At 34.9% G+C, this 27,213-nt stretch overlaps 1 long non-coding RNA gene across 1 annotated transcript; it reads right to left on the minus strand.

Annotated features, from left to right (window-relative positions):
* Positions 1 to 7,775: 7,775 nt before the first annotated feature.
* LOC116588011 lies at positions 7,776 to 21,484 on the minus strand. The gene is made up of 3 exons (XR_004284736.1): positions 21,410 to 21,484; positions 16,478 to 16,584; positions 7,776 to 7,860 (listed from the first exon to the last, which is right to left on the minus strand). It is a non-coding gene; the product is annotated as an uncharacterized LOC116588011 (long non-coding RNA).
* Between the last annotated feature and the right edge of the window lie 5,729 nt (positions 21,485 to 27,213).

Genomic DNA, 27,213 nt, shown 5'->3' on the forward strand with positions numbered 1-27,213 from the left:
CAGAGAATCATGTCACAGAGAATCATGACCTAAAGGTGAAAACTGTGCTCATGTGGGCTCAAACCTTTGATCTATCCAACACACTAACAATATTATTTTTGACAGAGACCCAATGAATTTCAAATCTGGCTTCTATAAACCATTTATGGCTATAAGCAATCCTAACAGGCAGCCTTATTCCATATTTATGAATCCTTTTGGGGTGTTATTTCTTACCGTATCTCCATTTTATCGGAATAGGAGAGAGACAGAATATCGATTTCTTACAAAAATTTTTGTCTCTAGACATACGTAACCATATTAAAAAAAGAATCTGCTAGAAAAATATAAAACTCGTTCACAATCAATTGCTCCTTTTGTACCAAGCAAATCCATTTGAGACTGCACTGATGGACATTTGTAAGATGGGGCCGCAAATGTGCTGGCTGGATATAGTTTAGTTTGAGTAAACCTTCTTAGAGAATAAAAGTGCTGGAAATCTAAGCAAGACAATGCTATGAATAAATTTTGGAGGGTTTTACAAGGAGGAAAACATTCCATTCTGAAGGACAGCTTTTCTGTTTTTGACATTACCTGAATTCAGTAACCTTCCAATAAGAGTTTGCTTTGAGGATAAAAAGTTTTGGCTAATGATATAATAGCTTTCATGGTTCAGTATTGCAGTTTGGGGAAAGAGGAAAGATATTATCAGGGCCTCCAGCAGTCAATGCTGGAGTCATTCTTTCATTTAATCACAGATCTGCTTCTAGAAGCCAATAGCAATGTGAAAGAGCCATGTCCTGATCAGAAAAGAAATTATTCCCTTGGTGAGAATTACTATAATAATCTCACTATTATTTTTACTGTTAGGGATGAAGGTTCAGTACAAAGGTTGCACTGTATAATATTGTGTCTGAGAATAAGGTATGGCCTTCAATATCTTCCTTTCATCAAAATTGTCATTTTAGTTTTTTATGCTAATAATTATTGAAAAGCACATTGAGGAGTCATCATATGTAAAACTGTCCTAGAGTTTGACAAGCAGAGCAAATCATGACCTGAAAGGATTTCAAAAAAGAGGATTTTAAGAAAAATGAGCTAAGAAAAGGACTGAGTAATAATGAGGTAAAATATATAGAGAATTTCAACCATGTTGTACTCAGAAAAGTGTAGATTTACCCACACCAGTAATTTCATGGAAGATTTTTAATAATGCTGTAGTTTCTCCTAGGTGTATGAAGATTCACAATGAATGATTTTTGATGTGACAGCAAAATATAGCATGAATCACTCACAGTAACTTCAATACCTGTATTATTGTATTATTGCACTTATAACATTCTCATAATATTTACACCATTATACTCAACACTACTAAAAAAAATCTATCTTTCACCATGGATAGCTGTGATGGTTAATTTTATGTTAATTTTTATAGGTTACTGTGACCAGTTGTTTAGTTTAAAAGCAGTCCACATGGGGTGCCTAGGTGGCTCAGTGGGTGAAAGCCTCTGCCTTCAGCTCAGGTCAAGATCTCAGGGTCCTGGGATCGAGCCCTACATCGGGCTCTCTGCTCTGCAGGGAGCCAGCTTCCTCCTCTCTCTCTGCCTGCTTCTCTGCCTACTTGTGATCTCCATCTGTCAAATAAATAAATAAGATCTTTTAAAAAAATAAATAAATAAAAGCAGTCCACACACTTGGATTATAATTTTTATATATATATAAAATTTATAATCATAATTAATTTATAACATATTTATAAATTATAATTTAATTATAATTATAAAGTAATTTTGAAAATGTGATTAATCTTTCAAATTAGTAGTATTTGAGTAGAGCAGATTACCATCTCTAATGGGAGTGGGACTTATCAAATCAGTTAAAGGCCTTAAAAGAAAATGTGAGAGGATTCTGTTTCTAGACTGCCTTTGGATTCAAGATTGCAGCATCAACTCTTCTAGATCTCTAACTTGCCAGTCTGATATTGATTTTGGATTTACTAGTCCTCATAATTGCATGAGCCCATTCCTTAAAATAAATATCCTCTATACATTCTCTCTTCTCTCTCTTTCTCTCTCTCTCTCTCACACACACACACACATCCTATTAGTCCTGGAGAATCCTATTACAGGACCTCATTCATATTCACTGAGAATCTTCTAAAATTAAAATTGCCTTTTTTATTGCTATTCCTAATATTATGGCTACTTACTTGCTTTTATATATTTATTCAAAACTGTTAATTAAAAAATTAAGAGATTTTAAAATATGAAATTCCTAGAGAGATTTTCCTTATTCATTTATTCAAGAATTATTCATTGAAATTGACCTAACTGGAGACATTGTTCCAACGGCAATAGACGTAGTGGCAAATAGACAAATTTCTGCTCTCCAGGACTTTCTATTGTTATATAGATAACTCAAGAATTCTTACAATGTTACTAAATTTTTAAACATAACTCAAGTATTATCTAATGTTAATAATTGCTTATACTGGAAGTTTCTATATAAAATTGAGCTGCTTATAGTTTAAGCAGATTTATTTTATGCCAGTATTTAATGATTTGAAGGCTCTTACTTAATATTTAGCATGCATTTGGAAATTTGAGCATATAGGAATTGTTTGATTAATTCCTACATTCCTTAACTCATTCAAGTTACATATATCTTATACACCTAAGAAGTATTTAGGACAACTTGAAGAGAGGCCCAACTATTGTAATTACAATTTATGTAGTTAATAGCGTAAGACTCAAAAGAAATAACCAGACACGGAGATAACAGTTTTTCCTTATTAAAATTAAACTTGGATTATAATTTTTCACAGGAAATCACTTCTTTTAAGTGGTTTTTATAAAGTACTTGCATTTCTAATTCACATTCTGGTTTTTAACTACTGCTACTGGCCCTAATTGAGGGCTTCATTATTTCTCATTAGGACTATACTAACAGGCTCTGAAGAGATCCGTTTCACCTCCAGGCTCTGCCATCATAAATCTAGCTTATGCACTATATGAATATGTAACTGCCCTATTCAAAAATTTTCAGTGACTTCATTTCTCATTCAGAATATTCATCCAAGGAAGTTTCTAAAAGTCTGATTGTTTCTCAGGCTCAAAATTCTGAAGCATGAAAAAGCCAATCAAAGGTTGAAATAAAATGACAGTATGACTTAATTACTGTTAACTTTGGATATAATCTAAAGAAATAATGTATCAATAATAAGGCAGGTGGAGCTGTGGTAGGATGCAAAAATCCAGCAGTATTCAGAGAAAGTTGGTTTTTTTGTTTGTTTGTTTGTTTCAGAAAATGTATCAGAAAGTAGTTAGGTATTTTGTCAAAACTGTGAATGGTCTGAATTGTTACCTTATTTGCGTATATAGGTAAATGCATACAGTATATGTAGATATGGAGACGGATATATATGAAACATGAGACCCTTTAGTCAAGGAAAAGTTCTTTCTTGATACAACCTGATCAATAGCCAGAGAAACATGGTTAGCCTCCATCCCCCACATCTAGACTTGCAAGGCATTGAGAGTCCATGAAAACTTTCTACATGAGTCATGGGTTCACTCTGTAGAAGAGGGATGGGGTGGAGAACCCTGGATTTTCTGTTTTTATATGGGAAAGAGGTAGGTGTTTCTCCCTTCTCTCCTGAAAAAAAATGGAATAAAACTTGGCTTTAATCAGATGTGATGTAAAGATCCTAGGTTCCTACTCTAACTCTTTGGAATGTAAGTACATATCTCTAAGAGAGATTAAGTCCCAAAGTCAAAAGGAAGAACATGGCTCTGTCCTATTGACATGCAAATGTCTACAGGGATAGTGCTTCAATTTTCTTGGCACTGTGGGAGTTTTAGGAGCTTAGTCTAGGCTGTAACTGTTGGAGACCTCAGGTAAATAATATGTTTTATCACACTTTTGCCTCAGTGCAGTTAACTAGATAAACGACTAAAGTTCTAATTCTCATGATGTGTGAGGAGAAAAATGCTTCTAGGAGAAAAGAAGGTAAATATGCCTTACATTCATGTTGTATACACTTCCATATCTAAGGTTTTTGTCAGGAGCGTTAAGAAATCTCTACAATTGGTTTATCCTATTTCAGGATTAGAATAGTGCATTGAGCTTTGTCATGGTTCCAATAAAATATTAATTAAGGCATGATATCTCTCTATGCCAAGAAAAGTTTGGTTACAATTTACTTTCTTCTAAGCCATAGGAAAAAGTGTGCTTACTATGTTACATTAATGAATAAATAACCATTTTTTTACTACATGATTTTCTTACTTGTCAGGTTAAGGCAGACCAATGAACATGGTCTTTTCTGGATACACCAGATTAAATCTAGTTTCTGGACCTACAAAACTACAAACTAAATTCCAACCTTGGTTTTTCCTCTAAGATAATCTATCCTACGGTTTGACTGACTAATCTTCAGATTTCTCTAAGTAAAAACATGCACAGATTTCTCCTTGAGATGGTCCAGACTTTTCAGAATGGATAGAATTTTTGGAATGGCCAAATTGGTCTTTCTGGCTCACATGACCTCCTTTGTATAATCTTAGTAAAATAGCTTCTAGAACTATATGGATAGCCAAGGACAGTCCTAGCCAAAATCGTTTTTAAATTTTTCATTCTAAGTATTTTGACTCCATCTGCAAGAAGGCCTCTCTCTTATCACAGCAGCCACTTGTCTAGTGCCTGGGTTTATGTTGTTATATTACTCAAGATTACCACTTTCCACTTCTAAGCCTATATTATCTGTAGAATTACCAACCCAAAGGTGTCTTACTCTATTTTCCTTCTTCTCAAATATTTTCCCGTGTCATGCCCTTATCAGTCTCCCTATCTCTGTAGAAATGTGATAAATGAACTCAAGGTTTTCTGGTAATAGATATTAAGTCATTCATTGAAAGAACAAATGAGCACTTACCATAGGCAATGTGAAGCACAGGAGCATCCATATGGCTCCTAACCTTATGCATCTAACTTAACAACCTAGGACGATGTATGTTTGAACAGAAGGTTCTTCATCCTTAATTGGGGGACTATCGGGAGTATTATGAAGTAGGCATTATATACCTGTGTGTGTATGTATTTGTGTGTGCACATGCATACACATGCATAAGGGCTTTCATTTTCAGTGGAGGCCTTTCTGAAACAAAAAAAATACCTTTATCTGGAGCCAAGGTGTTGCACATATAAACTAGGCATTGCACATACTACTAGTCTTAGAATTTGGCCCTTTTTTTTTCTTAAGTATATTGTTTCTGAAATGTCTTGTTTTAAATGTAACTCTCTCAAAATTAGAGCCCATTATTAGAATCCATTTTTTTTAATGCATGTTCCATTCCTTCTTTCAACTTATCCATTACTGTCAGTGGTACTATATAGTGTTAGTTTTCTATGAGAGCAATTTTTTTAAATCATAAAAGATGAATGCTTAATAAATTAAAAATAAAAATATCCACAAAGAATAAGAAGTGCTCATAAACAATCAGTAGTATTTCATATTTCATTATTTATCTTAATAAATATCAGAAGTCTGAACAAATTTTCCTATCTTTTTCTTCACATTTTACCTAAATTGGACCGCTTGGTAAGTTTGATTATATATGAATTGGTTGTCTTTGGTGTGTGAAATGCTTTTGGATAGTGACACTGTTGAAAATGTGAGTTATGAGGCTAATAATGAATGCTTTAAAAAATCCTACCAATATTACAACAAATGACACAGAAAAATAATTTGTATTAACTTTTTATTAATAAAACACCCCACTGGTATTGAAACTGGAGTTTTTTAATAAAGGATTGAACTGAGAGAATAGTATTCTGCAAAATTTTTTTATTAAAATATAATGTATTATTTGCTTCAGGGGTACAAGTCTGTGAGTCATCAGTCTTATTCTGCAAGTTTTAACAAGGTACATATTGAAAACTTGGTTTGTGATTTTCAATTATTATTTTAGATATTATATTACTATTTTTCTACTCTAAATTAAAGATAATTAAATCAATTCATATGCTTACTTTTCCCAGATCATCAAAATTATCCATAATAAAATACATTTTTAATATTTGCAAAAAAACTAAGAGCATCAGCATACAATATTTCATAATATTTGCCAATTTTAATATGGTGTTTCTTGAAACTAGTTTTTCCTAAGCTGGATGATAAAAGTTTAGGAATATTGAATATTTTGCCAAAAAGATTCTGTTCCTCTCCTACTTGTGAAAGGAAAAGCAACTAATTAACACTTTTACAAAGGTAATCTCTGCCACATCTAACAGATCCTCTTCAAACATGAGTTTTCATATTTTTATTAGATCCCTGAAATTTTTTCTCTCCTTAGTTAGAAAAGCAGTGGTCCCTTAATATAAACTTTGTCTTTTACTTATCTATTAAATAAAACAATAAATCAAATAATTGCCTAATTATTCAACATACATTTCCTCTCATATAGAGCTAATCAATATGAATTGGATTGTCTAATAAACCTAGTTTTTCTTTTCCTTCAGTAGAAATAGCATACTGAAATTTGAAAATACTATTATCTAGACTTCACCTTAGTTTATTTTGAATATATAGATCTGAAATAAGTCCTGTGTATGTGTGAGTGAGTGAATGTGTGTATTACTACTACTCACTACAGCCAGGGTTGAATTAGAAATTGATGCATTTCACAAAAATATAGTTTTTTTTTAAACCACTAAACCTTGATAACAGCAAACATCTTTATCATAGCATAAAAAGAATATTTTCATTGGTGATTGAGAATAAGTTGAAATAACCCTAAACGCTTCTAAGTTAACAGTTACTGGGGAAATATGGACCTCATGCTTTGATCACACTGAAATATAATTAGAACTTACACACACACACACACACATTTCAGAAATGTCCTTTGATCTGGAAATGTATAGATATCCTATTAAATGTCTAGATAAAAGAAACAGTAGAAACTGAAGTATAAGGTATCAACAACAAAAACAGCAATTATCAGAACTCATGGGGGCAATTTAAAGGGGGAGAGGAGGTCAACTCATTGTTCCAGACAGTAGTTTTATCAATAAAAATGAAACAACAAAAATAAATGAGTTAAATCCCCTCCTCAGGGGCACCTGGGTGTCTCAGTGGGTTAAGTCTCTGCCTTTGGCTCAGGTCATGATCTCAGGGTCCTGGGATGGAGCCCTTCATTGGGTTCTGCTCAGCAGGAAGCCTGCTTCCCCCTCTCTCTCTCTGCCAGCCTCTCTGTCCTTGTGAGCTCTCTCTCTTTCTCTGTCAAATAAATAAATAAAAATCTTTAAAAAAAATAAATCCTCTCCTCAAAAATTCTAAAAAGGAACAAGCAAGGACATTTTTAAAAAGTGTAATGAAAGAAATAATAAATTAAAAAAACCTTGATTAAGGAGGTAGAAAATAGAAAACAGAATTAATAAAAATATTAGCTCATAAAAAATTAATAAAATAGACAAACCACTAGCTAACTTGAACAAGGGGAAAAGGTGCAAATATACAAAAGAAGAAATAAAGGAAATAACAATTAAAACAAAATTAAAAAAAAATCATAGGCTATTTTGATGACCTCTAATGAAAAAAAAAAAATAAGTTTAACAGAGATAGACAATTTCCAAAGGAAATAACTAAAGTTGACCTTATTTGAGTTATAATACAAGAGAAATTTTTCATTTAAGAACTTTAGAAAAGAAAAAGAACTTCAGATGTATTCACAGAAAACTTCCCTTTCATTCCTCCAGTTCACTCACCATCCTTGACCCTCATAGCTGTTCAAGGAAGCAGTCCTCTATTAGCTATATTAATGGTCTCCCCTCACTTCTGGTTTCTGGTGGTATTCTTGGGTCTGGCCCCATGTGTTTCTACATGATCATACAATATATCATTTTAATCCAGCTCTAAGGAAATGATGGTTGTACAAACAGACTTCGAAATACTAAACACCATTTAAAGCATTTAAACACCATTTTGTCATGATGAATGTTTATATTTATTTCTATAATGCTATTAGTTTCTGATTGTCCATATTTTAAGATTTTCAGTAATTAAAAATGTTTATCATGAGAAGTTCAAACACATAAAAATCAAACCTATTCACTCATCACCTTTCCATGAACATTAGCATTCTGTCATTTATATCACCTGTACCTCTTCCCACTCCATAGAACTTTAGTTTACCATTGCTATCACTATGTTATATAGCTATGTTATATGGTTATTTTGAGGTAAATATATATATATGTGTGTGTGTGTATATATGCATATGCATAAATATATATATGCAAACCCCTTATTATGTTATCAAATATACCATTTCTGGCTATTTTCTTATGTTCAATCCTGGAAAAAAATATAGTAACCTTATTACTCAAAATGCCATAGCTATTCAAAGCTTGATTGTGCTCAACAACATAGTTCTTTCTGCATATGTAATTTCCTAATACCATCTATTTAATGCTAGTTATACCAGTGTTCATGATAGTGCATTATTCATTGGGCTACTTGAAAATATTGGCTTCCAGTGATTCTCTCAAAAGTTATCACTGTGCTTCACTGACAATAAGCATGAATAGAAGTATTGTTCAGATCATGCAGAAACACATAAATGATAATTCATTTTCTAGACATGTCAAATTTCCTATTCAGAATTTTATAGCATTAAGATAGAATGAAACATTTTCCAACTGTGTTTTCTCTTGAACTCTCAAGATCATAATCAATGCATGCCTATTAATGTAAATCCCTTAAAAGCTAACTAAACCCCTGTCTTACACACGGTGCTATCAGAGAAAAAACAAGGGAAGGAAAAATGGGTTAAGCAAAAAATAGCAGTCTGATTTGTTCAAAGAGTATGTGCTGCTGTCCAGCATAGCTTAGAACTGACTAGAGAGAGGAGGGCTTCATCACATCAGAGCCAAGAGAAGATAGTAATCTGTCACTGCCAAACAACAGTTCTCTTGAAAGCTCTTAGATGAGAAAGTCATGGCTATCCTCACAAAACACCTGATATATAGCATAAAGCCTGTGAAAGGGTCAAGATAGCCCGTTTGGGTGCCAGTGGCAAGGAGCACACAGGGTGAATGATCCCTGCCACCACCTTCACTGCCTTTAGATGGTATTGACTAGAGGAGACACTGTGGTCAGAAGACAGACAAGCAACATCTGACACATGGAGCCACACATAAGTCTTAAGGCCAAAGGGCGTCAATAAACCTAGCATAGCCCAGAGCCTTCAATTCATCCTGTGCCCAACTTGTGGCAGAAAAATCCAAAATCAATGCCATCCTGACAATACAATCTTGTGTGATCATTCAAAACAAACACCACAGCAACCAGTAAGGGGAATGTGCTCCTCAGAATTCCCTTCTGGAACTGTGTTCAGCTACAGATAGGCTTGGACAACTCATGACTCAAATCACCAAGTACTCTGGGACCACAAGCTAAACCCATGCATGGGTACACAGTTGAATAGAACAAACTAGGAAACAGAAAACATGGCTTAGAAAATCCTGGACCAGGCTCAGGGTACTATTGTCAGATGCCACTGCTAGCCCTACGTCCCAAGTACTGGGAATGAAAATGGTACTGCTTTTAAGCTTCACTTTAGCAATGGCACTGTACCCAAGATGTCAGTTGCTTGTTATACTCAGAATTATCTTGTTATACTTATCTTGTTATATTCAGAATTAACATCATGAGTTTCCTTCGCAGGTGACCTCAGCAGCCTGGGTACATCTGTGCTCCAGCTTTGCAGAGTCCGTCCTGGAGGCTGTAGACTTGGATGACTTGGTTCTCTTTCACTACTCCAACCCTAAGGTAGGTTACTTCTTTCCTGTAGTTTTCTTGAGGTGACCTCAGTTTTCCCTTCTTAATATTTGCCCAATACCTTCTATATGAAATTCCCTCTATTGAAATAACTAGGATGATTTCTGTTTCCTTGATTCATCTCTGACTGATACACTTATAAATAAGGGATTAAGAAACCATTTAGTTATTGAAGAAAACTTAATAAAACTTTTCTTCATCATGGGGGGAGGAGTCAAGATGGCGGAGAAGTAGCAGGCTGAGACTACTTCAGCTAGCCGGAGATCAGCTAGATAGCTTATCTAAAGATTGCAAACACCTGAAAATACATCGGCAGATGGAAGAGAAGAAGAACAGCAATTCTGGAAACAGAAAAACAACCACTTTCTGAAAGGTAGGACCGGCGGAGAAGTGAATCCAAAGCGACGGGAAGATAGACCCTGGGGGGAGGGGCCGGCTCCCAGCAAGCGGCGGAGCAACGGCGCACAAAATCAGGACTTTTAAAAGTCTCTTCCACTGAGGGACATCGCTCCAGAGGCTAAACCGGGGCGAAGCCCACGGGGGTCAGCGTGGCCTCAGGTCCCGCAGGGTCACAGAAGGATCGGGGGTGTCTGAGTGTCGCAGAGCTTGCGGGTATTGGAACGGGAAAGCCGGCTACAGAGACAGAGCCGACAGTAAGCTCACAGCTCGGTGTTACCTTGAACCGGTCGCAGGCTTGGTGAGCTCGGAGCGCGGCCGGAGGTCAGGCAGACGGGAGTAACTGGGCGCTGTTCTCTGAGGGCGCACTGAGGAGTGGGGCCCTGGGCTCTCGGCTCCTCCAGGCCGGAGACCAGGAGGCCGCCATTTGTATTCCCATTCCTCCGGAACTCTACGGAAAGCGCTCAGGGAACAAAAGCTCCTGAAAGCAAACCCGAGCGGATTACTCATCCCGGCCCCTGATAAGGGCGGTGCAATTCCGCCTGGGGCAAAGACACTTGAGAATCACTACAACAGGCCCCTCCCCCAAAAGATCAACAAGAAATCCAGCCGAGACCAAGTTCACCTACCAAGGAGTGCGGTTTCAATACCAAGGAGAGCAGCAGAATTCCAGAGGAGAAGAAAGCAAAGCACGGAACTCATCATGGCTTTTTCCCTGTGATTTTTTTTAGTCTTGCAGTTAATTTAATTTTTTTCTTTTTCATTTTTTGTTTTTTTTTCTCACCTTCTGGAAAAAATTTTTTTTAACTCTTACCTTTTTCTTTTTTAACGTTTTTTAACTAGTTTATCTAATATATATATTTTTTCTTTTTTATATTTTTCTTATTTGTTTTCTTTTTTTTAATTCTTTTCTTTTCTTTTTTTTTTCTTTTTTCCTTTTTTTTCCTTTCTTCCTTTTTGAACCTCTTTTTATCCCCTTTCTCCCCCCTCACGATTTGGGATCTCTTCTAATTTGGTTAAAGCATATTTTCCTGGGGTTGTTGCCACCCTTTTAGTATTTTACTTGCTCCTTCATATACTCTTATCTGGACAAAATGACAAGACGGAAAATTCAACACAAAAAAAAGAACAAGAGGCAGTACCGAAGGCTAGGGACCTAATCAATACAGACATTGGTAATATGTCAGATCTAGAGTTCAGAATGACAATTCTCAAGGTTCTAGCTGGGCTCGAAAAAGGCATGGAAGATATTAGAGAAACCCTCTCGAGAGATATAAAAGCCCTTTCTGGAGAAATAAAAGAACTAAAATCTAACCAAGTTGAAATAAAAAAAAAGCTATTAATGAAGTGCAATCAAAAACGGAGGCTCTCACTGCTAGGATAAATGAGGCAGAAGAAAGAATTAGTGATATAGAAGACCAAATGACAGAGAATAAAGAAGTTGAGCAAAAGAGGGACAAACAGCTACTGGACCACGAGGGGAGAATTCGAGAGATAAGTGAAACCATAAGACGAAACAACATTAGAATAATTGGGATTCCAAAAGAAGAAGAAAGAGAGAGGGGAGCAGAAGGTATACTGGAGAGAATTATTGGGGAGAATTTCCCCAATATGGCAAAGGGAACGAGCATCAAAATTCAAGAGGTTCAGAGAACGCCCCTCAAAATCAATTAGAATAGGCCCACACCCCGTCACCTAATAGTAAAATTTACAAGTCTCAGTGACAAAGAGAAAATCCTGAAAGCAGCCCGGGAAAAGAAGTCTGTAACATACAATGGTAAAAATATTAGATTGGCAGCTGACTTATCCACAGAGACCAGGCAGGCCAGAAAGAGCTGGCATGATATTTTCAGAGCACTAAACAAGAAAAACATGCAGCCAAGAATACTATATCCAGCTAGACTATCATTGAAAATAGAAGGAGAGATTAAAAGCTTCCAGGACAAACAAAAACTGAAAGAATTTGCAAACACCAAACCAGCTCTACAGGAAATATTGAAAGGGGTCCTCTAAGCAAAGAGAGAGCCTACAAGTGGTAGATCAGAAAGGAACAGAGACCATATACAGTAACAGTCACCTTACAGGCAATACAATGGCACTAAATTCATATCTCTCAATAGTTAGCCTGAATGTTAATAGGCTAAATGCCCCTGTCAAAAGACACAGGGTATCAGAATGGATAAAAAAACAAAACCCATCTATATGTTGCCTCCAAGAAACTCATTTTAAGCCCGAAGACACCTCCAGATTTAAAGTGAGGGGGTGGAAAAGAATTTACCATGCTAATGGACATCAGAAAAAAGCAGGAGTGGCAATCCTTATATCAGATCAACTAGATTTTAAGCCAAAGACTATAATAAGAGATGAGGAAGGACACTATATCATACTCAAAGGGTCTGTCCAACAAGAAGATCTAACAAGTTTAAATATCTATGCCCCCAACGTGGGAGCAGCCAACTATATAAACCAATTAATAACAAAATCAAAGAAACACATCAACAATAATACAATAATAGTAGGGGACTTTAACACTCCCCTCACTGAAATGGACAGATCATCCAAGCAAAAGATCAGCAAGGAAATAAAGGCCTTAAACGACACACTGGACCAGATGGACATCACAGATATATTCAGAACATTTCATCCCAAAGCAACAGAATACACATTCTTCTCTAGTGCACATGGAACATTCTCCAGAATAGATCACATCCTCGGTCCTAAATCACGACTCAACCGGTATCAAAAGATTGGGATCATTCCCTGCATATTTTCAGACCACAATGCTCTAAAGCTAGAACTCAACCACAAAAGGAAGTTTGAAAAGAACCCAAATACAGGGAGACTAAACAGCATCCTTCTAAAGAATGAATGGGTCAACCGGGAAATTAAAGAAGAATTGAAAAAAATCATGGAAACAAATGATAATGAAAATACAACGGTTCAAAATCTGTGGGACACAACAAAGGCAGTCCTGAGAGGAAAATATATAGCGGTACAAGCCTTTCTCAAGAAACAAGAAAGGTCTCAGGTACACAACCTAACCCTACACCTAAAGGAGCTGGAGAAAGAACAAGAAAGAAACCCTAAGCCCAGCAGGAGAAGAGAAATCATAAAGATCAGAGCAGAAATCAATGAAATAGAAACCAAAAAAGCAATAGAACAAATCAACGAAACTAGGAGCTGGTTCTTTGAAAGAATTAATAAAATTGATAAACCCCTAGTCAGACTTATCAAAAAGAAAAGAGAAAGGACCCCAATAAATAAAATCATGAATGAAAGAGGAAAGATCACAACTAACACCAAAGAAATACAAACTATTATAAGAACATACTATGAGCAACTCTACGCCAATAAATTTGACAATCTGGAAGAAATGGATGCATTCCTAGAAACATATAAACTACCACAACTGAACCAGGAAGAAATAGAAAGCCTGAACAGACCCATAACCAGTAAGGAGATTGAAACAGTCATTAAAAATCTCCAAACAAACAAAAGCCCAGGGCCAGATGGCTTCCCGGGGAAATTCTACCAAACATTTAAAGAAGAACTAATTCCTATTCTCCTGAAACTGTTCCAAAAAATAGAAATGGAAGGAAAACTTCCAAACTCATTGTATGAGGCCAGCATCACCTTGATCCCAAAACCAGACAAGGATCCCATCAAAAAAGAGAGCTATAGACCAATATCCTTGATGAACACAGATGCGAAAATACTCAACAAAATACTAGCCAATAGGATTCAACAGTACATTAAAAGAATTATTCACCACAACCAAGTTGGATTTATTCCAGGGCTGCAAGGTTGGTTCAACATCCGCAAATCAGTCAATGTGATACAACACATCAATAAAAGAAAGAACAAGAACCATATGATACTCTCAATAGATGCTGAAAAAGCATTTGACAAATTATCACTCTTCGCAGATGATATGATACTATATGTGGAAAACCCAAAAGACTCCACTCCAAAACTGCTAGAACTTATACAGGAATTCAGTAAAGTGTCAGGATATAAAATCAATGCACAGAAATCAGTTGCATTTCTCTACCCCAACAGCAAGACAGAAGAAAGAGAAATTAAGGAGTCAATCCCATTTACAATTGCTCCCAAAACCATAAGATACCTAGGAATAAACCTAACCAAAGAGGCACAGAATCTATACTCAGAAAACTATAAAGTACTCATGAAAGAAATTGAGGAAGACACAAAGAAATGGAAAAATGTTCCATGCTCCTGGATTGGAAGAATAAATATTGTGAAAATGTCTATGCTACCTAAAGCAATCTACACATTTAATGCAATTCCTATCAAAGTACCATCCATCTTTTTCAAAGAAATGGAACAAATAATTCTAAAATTTATATGGAACCAGTAAAGACCTCGAATAGCCAAAGGGATATTGAAAAAGAAAGCCAACGGTGGTGGCATCACAATTCCGGACTTCAAGCTCTATTACAAAGCTGTCATCATCAAGACAGCATGGTACTGGCACAAAAACAGAACCATAGATCAATGGAACAGAATAGAGAGCCCAGAAATAGACCCTCAACTCTACAGTCAACTAATCTTCGACAAAGCAGGAAAGAATGTCCAATGGAAAAAAGACAGCCTCTTCAATAAATGGTGCTGGGAAAATTGGACAGCCACATGCAGAAAAATGAAATTGGACCATTTCCTTACACCACACACAAAAATAGACTCAAAATGGATGAAGGACCTCAATGTGCGAAAGGAATCCATCAAAATCCTTGAGGAGAACACAGGCAGCAATCTCTTCGACCTCAGCCGCAGCAACATCTTCCTAGGAACATCGCCAAAGGCAAGGGAAGCAAGGGCAAAAATGAACTATTGGGATTTCATCAAGATCAAAAGCTTTTGCACAGCAAAGGAAACAGTTAACAAAATCAAAAGACAACTGACAGAATGGGAGAAGATATTTGCAAACGACATATCAGATAAAGGACTAGTGTCCAGAATCTATAAAGAACTTAGCAAACTCAACACCCAAAGAACAAATAATCCAATCAAGAAATGGACAGAGGACATGAACAGACATTTCTGCAAAGAAGACATCCAGATGGCCAACAGACACATGAAAAAGTGCTCCATATCACTCGGCATCAGGGAAGTACAAATCAAAACCACAATGAGATATCACCTCACACCAGTCAGAATGGCTAAAATCAACAAGTCAGGAAATGACAGATGCTGGCGAGGATGCGGAGAAAGGGGAAACCTCCTACACTGTTGGTGGGAATGCAAGCTGGTGCAGCCACTCTGGAAAACAGCATGGAGGTTCCTCAAAATGTTGAAAATAGAACTGCCCTATGACCTAGCAATTGCACTATTGGGTATTTACCCTAAAGATACAAACATAGTGATCCAAAGGGGCACGTGCACCCGAATGTTTATAGCAGCAATGTCCACAATAGCCAAACTATGGAAAGAACCTAGATGTCCATCAACAGATGAATGGATCAAGAAGATGTGGTATATATACACAATGGAATACTATGCAGCCATCAAAAGAAATGAAATCTTGCCATTTGCGACAACATGGATGGAACTGGAGCATATCATGCTCAGCGAAATAAGTCAAGCAGAGAAAGACAACTATCATATGATCTCCCTGATATGAGGAAGTGGTGATGCAACATGGGGGCTTAAGTGGGTAGGAGAAGAATAAATGAAACAAGATGGGATTGGGAGGGAGACAAACCATAAGTGACTCTTAATCTCACAAAACAAACTGAGGGTTGCTGGGGGGAGGGGGTTTGGGAGAAGGGGGTGGGATTATGGACATTGGGGAGGGTATGTGCTTTGGTGAGTGCTGTGAAGTGTGTAAACCTGGTGATTCACAGACCTGTACCCCTGGGGATAAAAATATATGTTTATAAAAAATAAAAAATTATTAAAAAAAAAAAACTTTTCTTCTCAAACAAGTGTATGATCTACCAATTTACATTTTATATCAGAAAAACCGATTTGTTTAAAAAAGACCCAAACATCATGGTCCCTTGGTACTAAGATAAAATTGGCTAACTTATATAGATTTGGAAAACAATATGAGGTTGAGAAGAATTAATATGAAATAATTTAACATGTGATGGACTATGATACCTTTAAATTAAATTCATTTCTGCAACAATTTATTGATCCTACTGCAGATGTTAATTGACAAATAGGTTAAATATCATACAATATTTGTTGTCTTATTTTTATTATTCCATCATGATTAATTTATTTATAACTTACAGGTAGATCTTGATGCTTGACTATTATATCTTGCACTTCTTTTTGTGTTCTCCAGGATTTAAAAATAGTAGGATATAACCATTGAAAGATACAACCTCTAAAAAATTCTAAAAAATATAATAATCAGTGAAGTTGAACTTTAAACAGGAGCTTTTTCATATATGATCCAGCTAAGACCTATTTATATTTTATTTTCTCTGTTATATAATACACTTACAATAATGACGTAGAAATCAATGCTAATGGGATTAAATATGAACTTTGCCGTATCTGTCAGTAATATACATCTATTTCAAGTACTGTACTATAGCATTGTAAGTTTCCACAAAGAACACAAAGATACTCTTTTCCCCTAAGAGTTAACTCAGTAATTAAAGTGGAGAAATTGCATCCACAGTATTGACAAGTAACATAGAACATCTCCTCATTATGGTAAAGAATACGAGGATTTTTTATTATGTCTACTGCTATTTCTTGTAATAATTTTCAAATAAAAAGCTATAGGTCTACTTATCAGATGAGAAATTTTATAGACAGTACATTCTCTCACACTGCAGTAATCAAAATAATGATAAACTGTAAAGTTGCAAGCTGAAAAGGTCAAGTACGTTGTCTTGATTGGCAAAACGACCCAGACCTGTAGGTGTGAATGGGAACATAAAACATATCCATTTAAGCATTTATCTTGTTCTTTGACTGATATCAGAGAACACAGAAATCTCAAAATCCATAGCCTGGTTTATGAGGACAGGAAAATACTAATACTTCAATTTCTGGTCCAAATATTTTTGTTATCCCCAAAGAGTTGAGTAACTCTTTACAGGTAATCTCATCTAAATAAAAAAATCATATGTAAGTCTACATTTGTCCAATATTTAATCTATGCTGATACACCAAGTGTTAAATAATAGACAGTTACTTGGTATCACTATGGATTAGAACGAAAATACAGCTGAGTTATTTTAAAATAGTTTTCTCTAGTAAAACTAATTTTTCTTCTAGATATATATTTAAGCGCAAGTCACTAAAGAAAGTAAAAATTATTTATCTATACCTCAATTTATCTTTCTAGAATTATCTATAATAGAGTTTATCCTGTTGCCAACTAACTCTATAACTGCAACTAAGGGCTTCTGAGGACTTCAAAATGCATCTGTAACAGTACGCTGCAAAATCCATGTCATATAACAATAATACACCCACCACATATAAAGAAGTACAGGCAGTGAATATTTCAGTTTTATTCTTCAATTATAATATCCAGTCTAAATGTAACATCTTTTTTTTTTTTTTTTTTTTTTTAAAGATTTTATTTATTTATTTGACAGAGAGAGATCACAGGTAGGCAGAGAAGCAGGCAGAGAGAGAGAGGAGGAAGCAGGCTCCCCTCTGAGCAGAGAGCCCGATATGGGACTCGATCCCAGGACCCTGAGATCATGACCTGAGCCAAAGGCAGCGGCTTAACCCACTGAGCCACCCAGGCGCCCTAAATGTAACATCTTTTAAGCTTGGTCTACTCTACTAGGATGCTTTTAATATTCCTGAAATTAACAGAACAAATTTATATTCACGGTACAAACTATTTTTACTAACTGATCTCAAAGTGTTTCGTGAATAAAATACTTAAGCTTAACAGAAATGTATGGGAGGATCTATACTTTCCACAGAAACAAACAAATACATAAAATCTCAAGAAGAGGGGCACCTGGGTGGCTCAGTCCATTAAGCGTCTGCCTTAGGCTCAGGCTCAGGTCATGATCCCAGGGTGCTGGAATCAAGGCCTGCACTGGGCTCCCAGCTCAGTGCGGCATCTGCTCAGCCTTCACCCTCTGCCCCTCCCCCAGTCTTGCTGCTCTCAGATAAATAAAGTCTTTAAAAAATTCAAAATGTCAAGAAGAGTCAAATATTTAATAAAAGACACCATGTTCACAGAAATAAGACAGTGTATTATTTATAGAATAATATTAATTTTAATTAATTTTATGACATAATTTTGTATTCACTTTATGTACAAATACTCTGTGGTACAGAAAATCAAATGCTTTATTTTTGCAAAGTGATTCTGCCTTCCTTTTATATAGACTACCTGAAGAAGCATCTTAGAAAGAAAAGGAAAAAAAAAAAGCCAAAAGCCTCTACTACCAGGAAACCAGACTGGTGCTATAAGTTCTACTGAAGCTGAACACTAAAACTTTTGTTCAAATCACTGGAAATATGTATCTCAGTGGTCACAGGAATGTAAAGCCTATATAAACACCTGGCAGCTTTTTGATTGATGATGGCATTTTTTTAATCAGTTTCAGTTTGTTATGAGAAAAAAAAAATTATTTCATATTAACAAAGAATTCTTGTTATGTACTTAAAAAATATTAACTACTTGAACTATAGTACAATGTATCTTCCTGTCCATTATCTTAGAAAATCTACTACCACTTTGTACTAAATAATTTAAATTAAATAAGTCTGACATCCGGAAAGTTAAAAATTAATAAGGGAAACTGAAGGACTTAATAGATTATTATAATTGCATAAATATATGTACTTTCTTTTTAAGGTGAAATAAATATATCAGTGATTTTTTTAAAGTCTATTCATATTTTTGTTTTTCATCAATATTCAGTAACATGAATTGAATTTACCTGCTTACTTGAAACAACCAAAAATCAGAGACAATATATGAAAATTGTCTGCAAGATGCTGCACATCCGGCAATAAAGGAGAGTGAACACTATGAGGTGGGAAACAAACAAGGTGATCCCTATGATTATCTCAACTTATATCTTTCAGAAAGTTTCCAGGCCCCAGTACAGGGAAAGCAAACCCACCAGGATTAAGACAGACTTCCTGAAGTGATTGAGGTAAGTAACTGGAAAGAATAAAGCACTACCTGTTTATAACACAGAGCACTGAGAAAAGAGAATGATCCTGAAAGAAAGCTGTGGGGATATGCAGAGAGCACCCTTTGAATATTCAGCAGAGCACTGCTCAGTGCATGAGTGTGAGGAAATTACTTGAGGCCAGAGGAAGATCCATCTAGACTAGAGCAAACAACTCCCAGTGTGCATAGGCCCAGAAATAATACAATGGATTGGAACATATTCGTTAGAGTCACCTAGTAGAACATTCAGAAAGGTGTTGCCTCAGTAGGGGGGAATAGTTATCCCTAGAAGACAAACTGCTCTGAACACCCCTAACAAATCCTAAAACATGGCTCAAAAGAAACAAACTATTTTTAACCAAGTTAACCTTATCCCAGGACAAAACAGTATCTATAAGAATACAAAAAATATTAAGCAAACAAAAAGCTAGAATTAGGGCGCCTGGGTGGCTCAGTGGTTTAAAGCCTCTGCCTTCGGCTCAGGTCATGATCTCAGGGTCCTGGGATTGAGCCCCATATCGGGCTCTCTGCTCAGCGGGGAGCCTTCTTCCCTTCCTCTCTCTCTGCTTGCCTCTCTGTCTACTTGTAATCTCTGTCTGTCACATAAATAAATAAAATCTAAAAAAAAAAAAAAGCTAGAATAATGTCTGCTATCAAGCCAAAGATTACAGAGTATTCAAATGAGCAGAAAAATATAACACATAATGAGAAAAAAAAAAAACAGTAAAAACCAATCCAAAACTTGCACAGATGTGAGCATTTACAGGCAAGTATATAAAAATTATTATAAACATGCACTGTACAGTACTAACAGAAAGTTTAGATATTGCAGAAGAAAAGATTAGTAAACTTGAAGCTATCACAGTAGAAAATATTTAAGAAAATATTTAAAATTAATTACAAAGAGAAAACAGTCAAAAAAAAGTGCAAAAAGCATCGGTGAACTGTGGGACAATTTCAAGCCACCTAGTTGTGCAATTAGGACCCCTGTAGTAGAAGCAAGAATGGATTTCTTTTTAAAAAACTGAAATAATGGCCAAAAAAATTCTAAGTTTTCTACGTTTGATAGAACCAAGAGGCTCAATGAACTCATAAATTCAAGAAACTCAAGTACAAGAAATATAAGGGAAACAGAACTAAAGCATACCATAGTAAAATTGCTCAAAACCATTGAAAAAGAGATAAATTTGTAATATATATACACAAAGCACAAAGAAATGTTACATACAGAAAAACAAAAATACAGATTACAAAAAATTCCATGTCAGAAACAATGCAAGGGAAGAGAGAATAGAACATCTTTAGAATATGAAAGATAAATTATCCAAATATAATTCTATACTCAGTAAAAATATCTTCCCAAATATAAGCAGAATAAAACTTTTATCATACATCCCAAATGGAAATAATTCATTGCCCTCATACATCCACTACAAAAACTAAGGGCAATCCTTTAGGCAGAAGAAACAGATACTTGAATGGAAATATGTATTTCCTTAAAAGAATGAAGAACACTGAAATGGTAACTCAGTTAAATAGCAAGACCAGAAATGGGCAAAATCTTTGAATAGACATTTCACTAAAGAAAATACAGATAGGGGATGGGGCACCTGAGTGGCTCAGGCGCTTGAGCCTTTGACTCTTGGTTTCAGCTCAGGTCATGATCTCATGGACTGTGAGATGGAGCCCTGTGTGGGGCTCTGCACTCAGCCAGGAGTCTGCTTGAAGATCCTCACCCTCTGGTCTTCCCCCCAACTCACCTGTGCTCACATACTCTCTCATTAAAATGAATAAATAAATCTTTAAAAACAGAAATTATGTGGATGGTAAACAAGCACAAAAAGAATGTCCAGCATTATTAAAGTTTAAGGAAATGAACATTAAAACTAAACACTAAATACCTGCTAGAATAGCTAAAATAAAACAGACTGCCCATACAAAGTGTTGACAAGAATGTAGGAATTAGAATTTTATTACATTGCTGTTAGCAATGTAAAGTTTCACACACTCAAAAAAAAAATAACACTTCATTAAAAATTTAAATATAAACTTACCATGTGAACTAGCCATTCTATATCTTGAGATTTAGCCAAGTGTGACATAATAAATATATATTTGACCTTTGTTCCTAATTTTTAATGCAGAGTTCCTAAAATCTTTGGAATTTCCTGAAGTATAAGAGTGATAGAAACATCTTTTGTTCCAATGAGGCCGCTCTTGGCAGACCTCTAAACAAGCTTCATCTAGTTTCAGACCAACCTCCAACCTCTGGGAAAGAAAAGGTAGAGATTAAGCTAATCCCAAAAGCCAATGATCTAATCAATTGTGCCCACATAATGAAATCTCCATGACAACCTCTAAATAATGAAGTTTGGAGAGCTTAGTCTGTAATCACATCTACATACTAGAAGGTTATATATATTAGAAGGTAAGGGGCTCCAACTCATAGGGACAGAAACTTCACACTTAGGACTCATCCAGACTCCGTTCTTTGTACCTTTTCAACTAGCTTTTTATTTGTATTCTTTATTATAAACCAATAAACATAAGTAAAATGCCTTCCTAAATTCTGTGAGCCATTGAGCAAATTATTGAACGTAAGGAGGAAGAATGTCCAATGTATAAGGAAATACAGTTGGCCTCAAATTTGTGACTGGCATCTGAAGTGGGAACAATCTTGACTAAGCACTTTAATGTCTGGGATCTGATACTAGGACCAGGAAGATGGTGTCAGAATTGAATGGAACTGTCAAATACCTAGTTAGTGTCAGAGTTGGAGAAGGGGCTTGGAAAAGATATTGTGTATTCTCTTCATGAGGAAAAAACCCATATCATAAAGCAAAAACACAAAATATACTTGTTTATTCATGTACAAAGAACAGTTACTTTTAACAGCCAAAAATCTGGAAAACACTCAAATATCCTTCAACAGGCAAACTGAATAAGGATGTTATGGTATATCCATTGAGCAGAATACTGCTCAGCCATTAAGAAAATAATGATAATATGTTGATATATAAAACACCATGGAAGAATATTAAAATAATTTTGTCAAAAGAAAAAAAAGAAGTACATACTGTATGGTCTGTTGATGTGAAATTCTATGAAATGTAAACTATAGTGAAACTTGGCAGTGGTTACTTAGAAAGCTGGGCAAAGACAGGGAAGAGGAAGAGGGGGATGGATTGAAATGGAAATGAGGAAAGTTTGGGTGTTCAATATGTTCACGATCTTGCTTCCAGTGATGGCATCAACACTGTATACATATGTCAAAACATCATCTTTTATGTAGCGTAATTATCTTTATGCCTCATTAAAGTTGATGGGTTAAAGTAAGATTCTACCTTTCTTCTTATCTCTGTCCTTTCTTCTACTCTCCATTGTGCATATGAATTCCAAGGAAGGCTAGGTAAAGCCAAATAGTCTTTGCTGAGAAAAGAAAAAAAATTAAAAGGGAAAAAGAAAAGCTTATCCCTTCACAGTGTGTGTATGCCTGAAAGAATAATGGTGTACTCGCTATTTGTGTGTTGCTTGTGGTGTGCTTGCACCTGTTTTCATGGCTTTTTCTTAAACAAAGTTCTGTTGAGTATATCAGCCCTCCTTTAAGGCCTTTAATAATTCAGTACATTATTAAAAGGCCTGGCTAATTATTAATCATTTTCAGAAACATCTATTTAAAATCTTTTGTAAGCTTCATTTCTCTTAAAGGAAATGAGTTTTCAATGAAGAAAAAGTAAAATACAAGTATTTGCAAATACTTGTAATATGTATTGTGAAATTTAATGAAATTTTAGTATTAAAAATTAGATTATTTTAATTTAGATTATTTATTAGATAATTGTTGATATTAATTATTAATATTTATAATAAATAAATTTATTTATTAATATTTATTATTATTTATTAGATTATTTTAATTTATTTAGCATTAAAATTAGAGTATTTTTCTTAAGATTTGAGACATTCATCTTACAACAGTTCTGAGAAAAATGCACGGATGGTCATGTGTGAGGCTTCAGGGCAAGGTCAAGGAATGCAGAGCCCTTTTGAGATTTATCAGTAATTTATATTACTGATGATATATTACAACAGGATTCTATTCTTTACTTAGATAATTTTTAATGATTTTAATGACTAGTGGAATATCCTAGGCTCCTCAGTTGTGGTAGCCTATAAGTAGGAACAAAAAGAATCTGAACACAAAATATAAAGGTTATCTCAGATTTATAACTACCTTAGCAATCAATACATCCAGAATTAAATTACATGATCCAAGTCAAAAACAACAACAACAACCACTCTTTTTTGTAATGGATTTAAGTATGAAGTTTCTCAGATCATTATAGAAAAGGGTGGATAGGATATAAGTTTATCATTTCTTGTAACTTGCACAGAGTTCTATTGATTTATTTATATTGAAACTGTCACTCTATGAGGCAGAAAAACACATAAAATCTGGAAATGTGACTTGCATACCTAATATAACCACTGCAGGAAATAAAAATTATGTAATGCAGGGATTGTCTCTTTATCAATGTTGTGCTGTTTTTAAAATTAAACTAAAAAATGTGGAATATTCAGATGCATATCAAGATATGTAGAAAGACAAATAGAGAGAGATCTGTTTTCACAATTCTAAGTACAATCTCCTACCAAGATTGCAGGGAATACAAGTAAGAGTGGTGACTGCAGAAGAGAAAGGTCTAAAACTTAATTTTTTGAAAAGATTTATTATTTATTTGAAAGAGAGAGAGAATGAACAGGAGTAGGGGCAGAGAGAGAGAATCTCAAGAAAACTCCCAGCTGAATGCAGAGCCTGATGAGAGCCTAAATCCCAGGACTCTGAGATCATGACCCGAGATGCTTAACCGACTAAGCCACCCAGGCAACCCCCTTCTTTTTTCACTTTGCATAACAAGCTTATTTTTTTTAAGTCATATAGACAATAATCAAAGTAAACAATCAGATCTTTACTTCCACCCTGTAAAAATACAATTTTAATTTAATTTGCAACTATACATTTTCTTTCCTATTTGTGTGTATATATGTGAGTGTGTGCTTCTACCTATTCTAGTTTTTTTCCTTCACTCTGTGTTTAATATAGGAGCATCAACACTAATTAAATTAGTTTTAGCTACAACATTACATTACCCAATACTTGCTAATAATTTCTGGGAAGTCATTCAGGATCTATTAGGTTTGGAAAGCAGAAGTAATATTTACATGTGATGATTTACAAAGTGTGTATGTGTGTGTGTATAAAATTATTTCAAATGTATTTCCAAGAATTGTTTTTCATTGGGTACTAGTCTCATATCATAGTATTTTTTTTTTAAAGATTTGAAGATGAAATAAATTTGGAAAATGTGACCTACGTACTAGATACAATAAAGGCCTCTTAGAGGTTCACAATTCCTATTAGCATATTGAAGACTGTGTAGTCCATTATAGAGGAACTTGCCTAAATTATCCAAATAAGAATATACCATAATCATTTGACTTTTGGAGGTATTTTAAAATCATCTCTTGGCATTAAAGATCATAAACACGTTTTGGGAAATTCAGTCCTAGGTTAATCTCCGAAATTAAATTATTCTACTTTTTTATTTTTTTTACATTTTATTTATTTGTCAGAGAGAGAGAGAGCACAAGCAGGGGGAGAGTCAGGCAGAGGGAGAAGCACGCGCCCCACTGAGCTAGGAGCCTGATGTGGGAGTAGAGTCCAGGAATGTGGGATAATAATCGGAGCTGAAGGGAGACACTTAACTGACTGAACCACCCAGGCGTCCCTAAGTTATTCCACTTCTACTATATGATTCAAGTTGCTTTTCCATTAGAAAGAATGGATGTAATTCAGAAAAGGTGGAATCTTATATGTGCATGTTTGGAAAATTAAAGTTAATAGCATTTGAAAAGGTATAAGGTGTACTTACTGATTTTAATATTCCTGTAATATTTTCAGATGCCTGGCATTTGTGCTCATCAAGATGAGTTCCAGAGGGTCTAAAAAGGAACAGATTCTCCACACATTGCAAAATTATAATAACTCAAAAATTTGGTAAATTACTAATAGTTTTTACACATATATAAACCAAAAGCCAAATAAACTGCTTGCTATTTGACCATAAGAACCAAAGAAAGAACTTGTAGGTTTCAATACATTTGAAGCATATCTGTGGTCTTTGGTCCATATTTTGAGATAGATTCCAGAGTTCAACTTTAAACATTAGGCTAGATTAGATAATCATAATATATTGTTTAGAAATACCAAAGAATTCATCAAGGTCTAAGGTACTTAATAATTAACTAGTCCTGCATTATGTAAGATATCTTTTATTATTAACAAAAAGGTGTAAATATATTATTAATGGTAAAGTGTCACACTTTATGAGTGACTTCTTTCACAAAAGGGGTCAAAGATAAATTATATAATGATATCGCTCTTCCTTGCATTCTGATATATTATCTTCAGTTAAACAAAAAAATTAAAGATGTTATATCTTGAGTCAAATGGAGTTTGAGTTCTATTATTAGACTTTGTAGTACAGGTAAAACATATCTGTCATGTGAGTTGTTGCAGGAAATAAAAAGTCCAGGACCTAGTAATTTATTTTAAGACATCCCTAACAGGTATAATTATGTGCATCACTCCAATGAAAATCTTTTGATTTACTTTGTGGTTCTGTAACATGGGAAATATTGAAAGCGTTCTGTGGATTCTTTGCTCTATGGCCACCTCCTTCCATAGGCCTTTCTGTTCTGTAAAGTCAGAAAGCTAGAAGCTCTCATTCTCAGGCCTCTTCCTGCTATGGTTTTAGAACTGAATATCATTCTACAACTGAAAATGGAATTCCTAAGATTTTGAGTGAAAATCAGTAAATGTTCTCACTCTGCCTACACATGTTTTTCTACAGGCAAGTGAAGTCATGGAGAACCAAATGTCAAGAATACACTACAACTTTCTAGAGCCATCGCCAGATTACCAGGCAGCTTTGGGGAGCACCTTAAAGAAGCATGTTCAGGTCCCAGCAAGTCCTGTGGCCCCTGTGGTCCCTTGACTCCCACTTCACCACCACTTCTGACAATTTCTTAAGCATCTCAATCTATTTATTCCATTTCAGCTTAAAATATCAAAGGTGGTTTCTGCTTCTTGCACTGAAACAGGACTGACACAGTAGGGATGACATATAAACAAATGTTACAGAAACGTCTTACAATCTTTCATATTAAGAAATCTGAATAAACAAAATTGTAAGTGAAAACTATTACAGCTCTGAAACAAGTTTTCTTTGCAATGCATATGGAATTACATGTGCATTTATTTTCTTAAAAGTTGTTGGAAAAATTAAGGATGAATTTTTATTTTCCCAAAAGTTTGTTCATTTTTTTAATTTATTTTGACAATCAAACTTTGTTTTTATTTAGAAGAGAACAGAACTCTTATGTTTCTTATTTCTCCATCTTCATCACCAGTAAATCAACTTTTATCCTTTGAAAAGGCTAAACTTTATATAATAAGTATTAAAATTGACTTTTTAAAGGAAGAATTTCATGTAATTTAGTAAAATGGCCTTTCTCCATTAGACTGGTATTGAATAAAACTAGGATTACACTAATAAAATATAAGTTTACAATAAGCATAAAGTTTTAAGTTACCTTGCATGTTTGCCTCATTATGCATGATTGGAGATGTAATCAATACTTTGAAAAATATTTAAGTGAAAGTGTGTTGTCTGCTTAACTTGATAAAAAAGTATTTGAGGTATAACTTTCAAATTATAAAGCAAAATTCTGCAGCATTTAATACTTTAATAATATATGCCTACATATACGCTTATAAATGATATATATATATATA

Source organism: Mustela erminea, chromosome 4, assembly GCF_009829155.1.
Source record: "Mustela erminea isolate mMusErm1 chromosome 4, mMusErm1.Pri, whole genome shotgun sequence".
NCBI classification, from domain to species: Eukaryota; Metazoa; Chordata; class Mammalia; order Carnivora; family Mustelidae; genus Mustela; species Mustela erminea.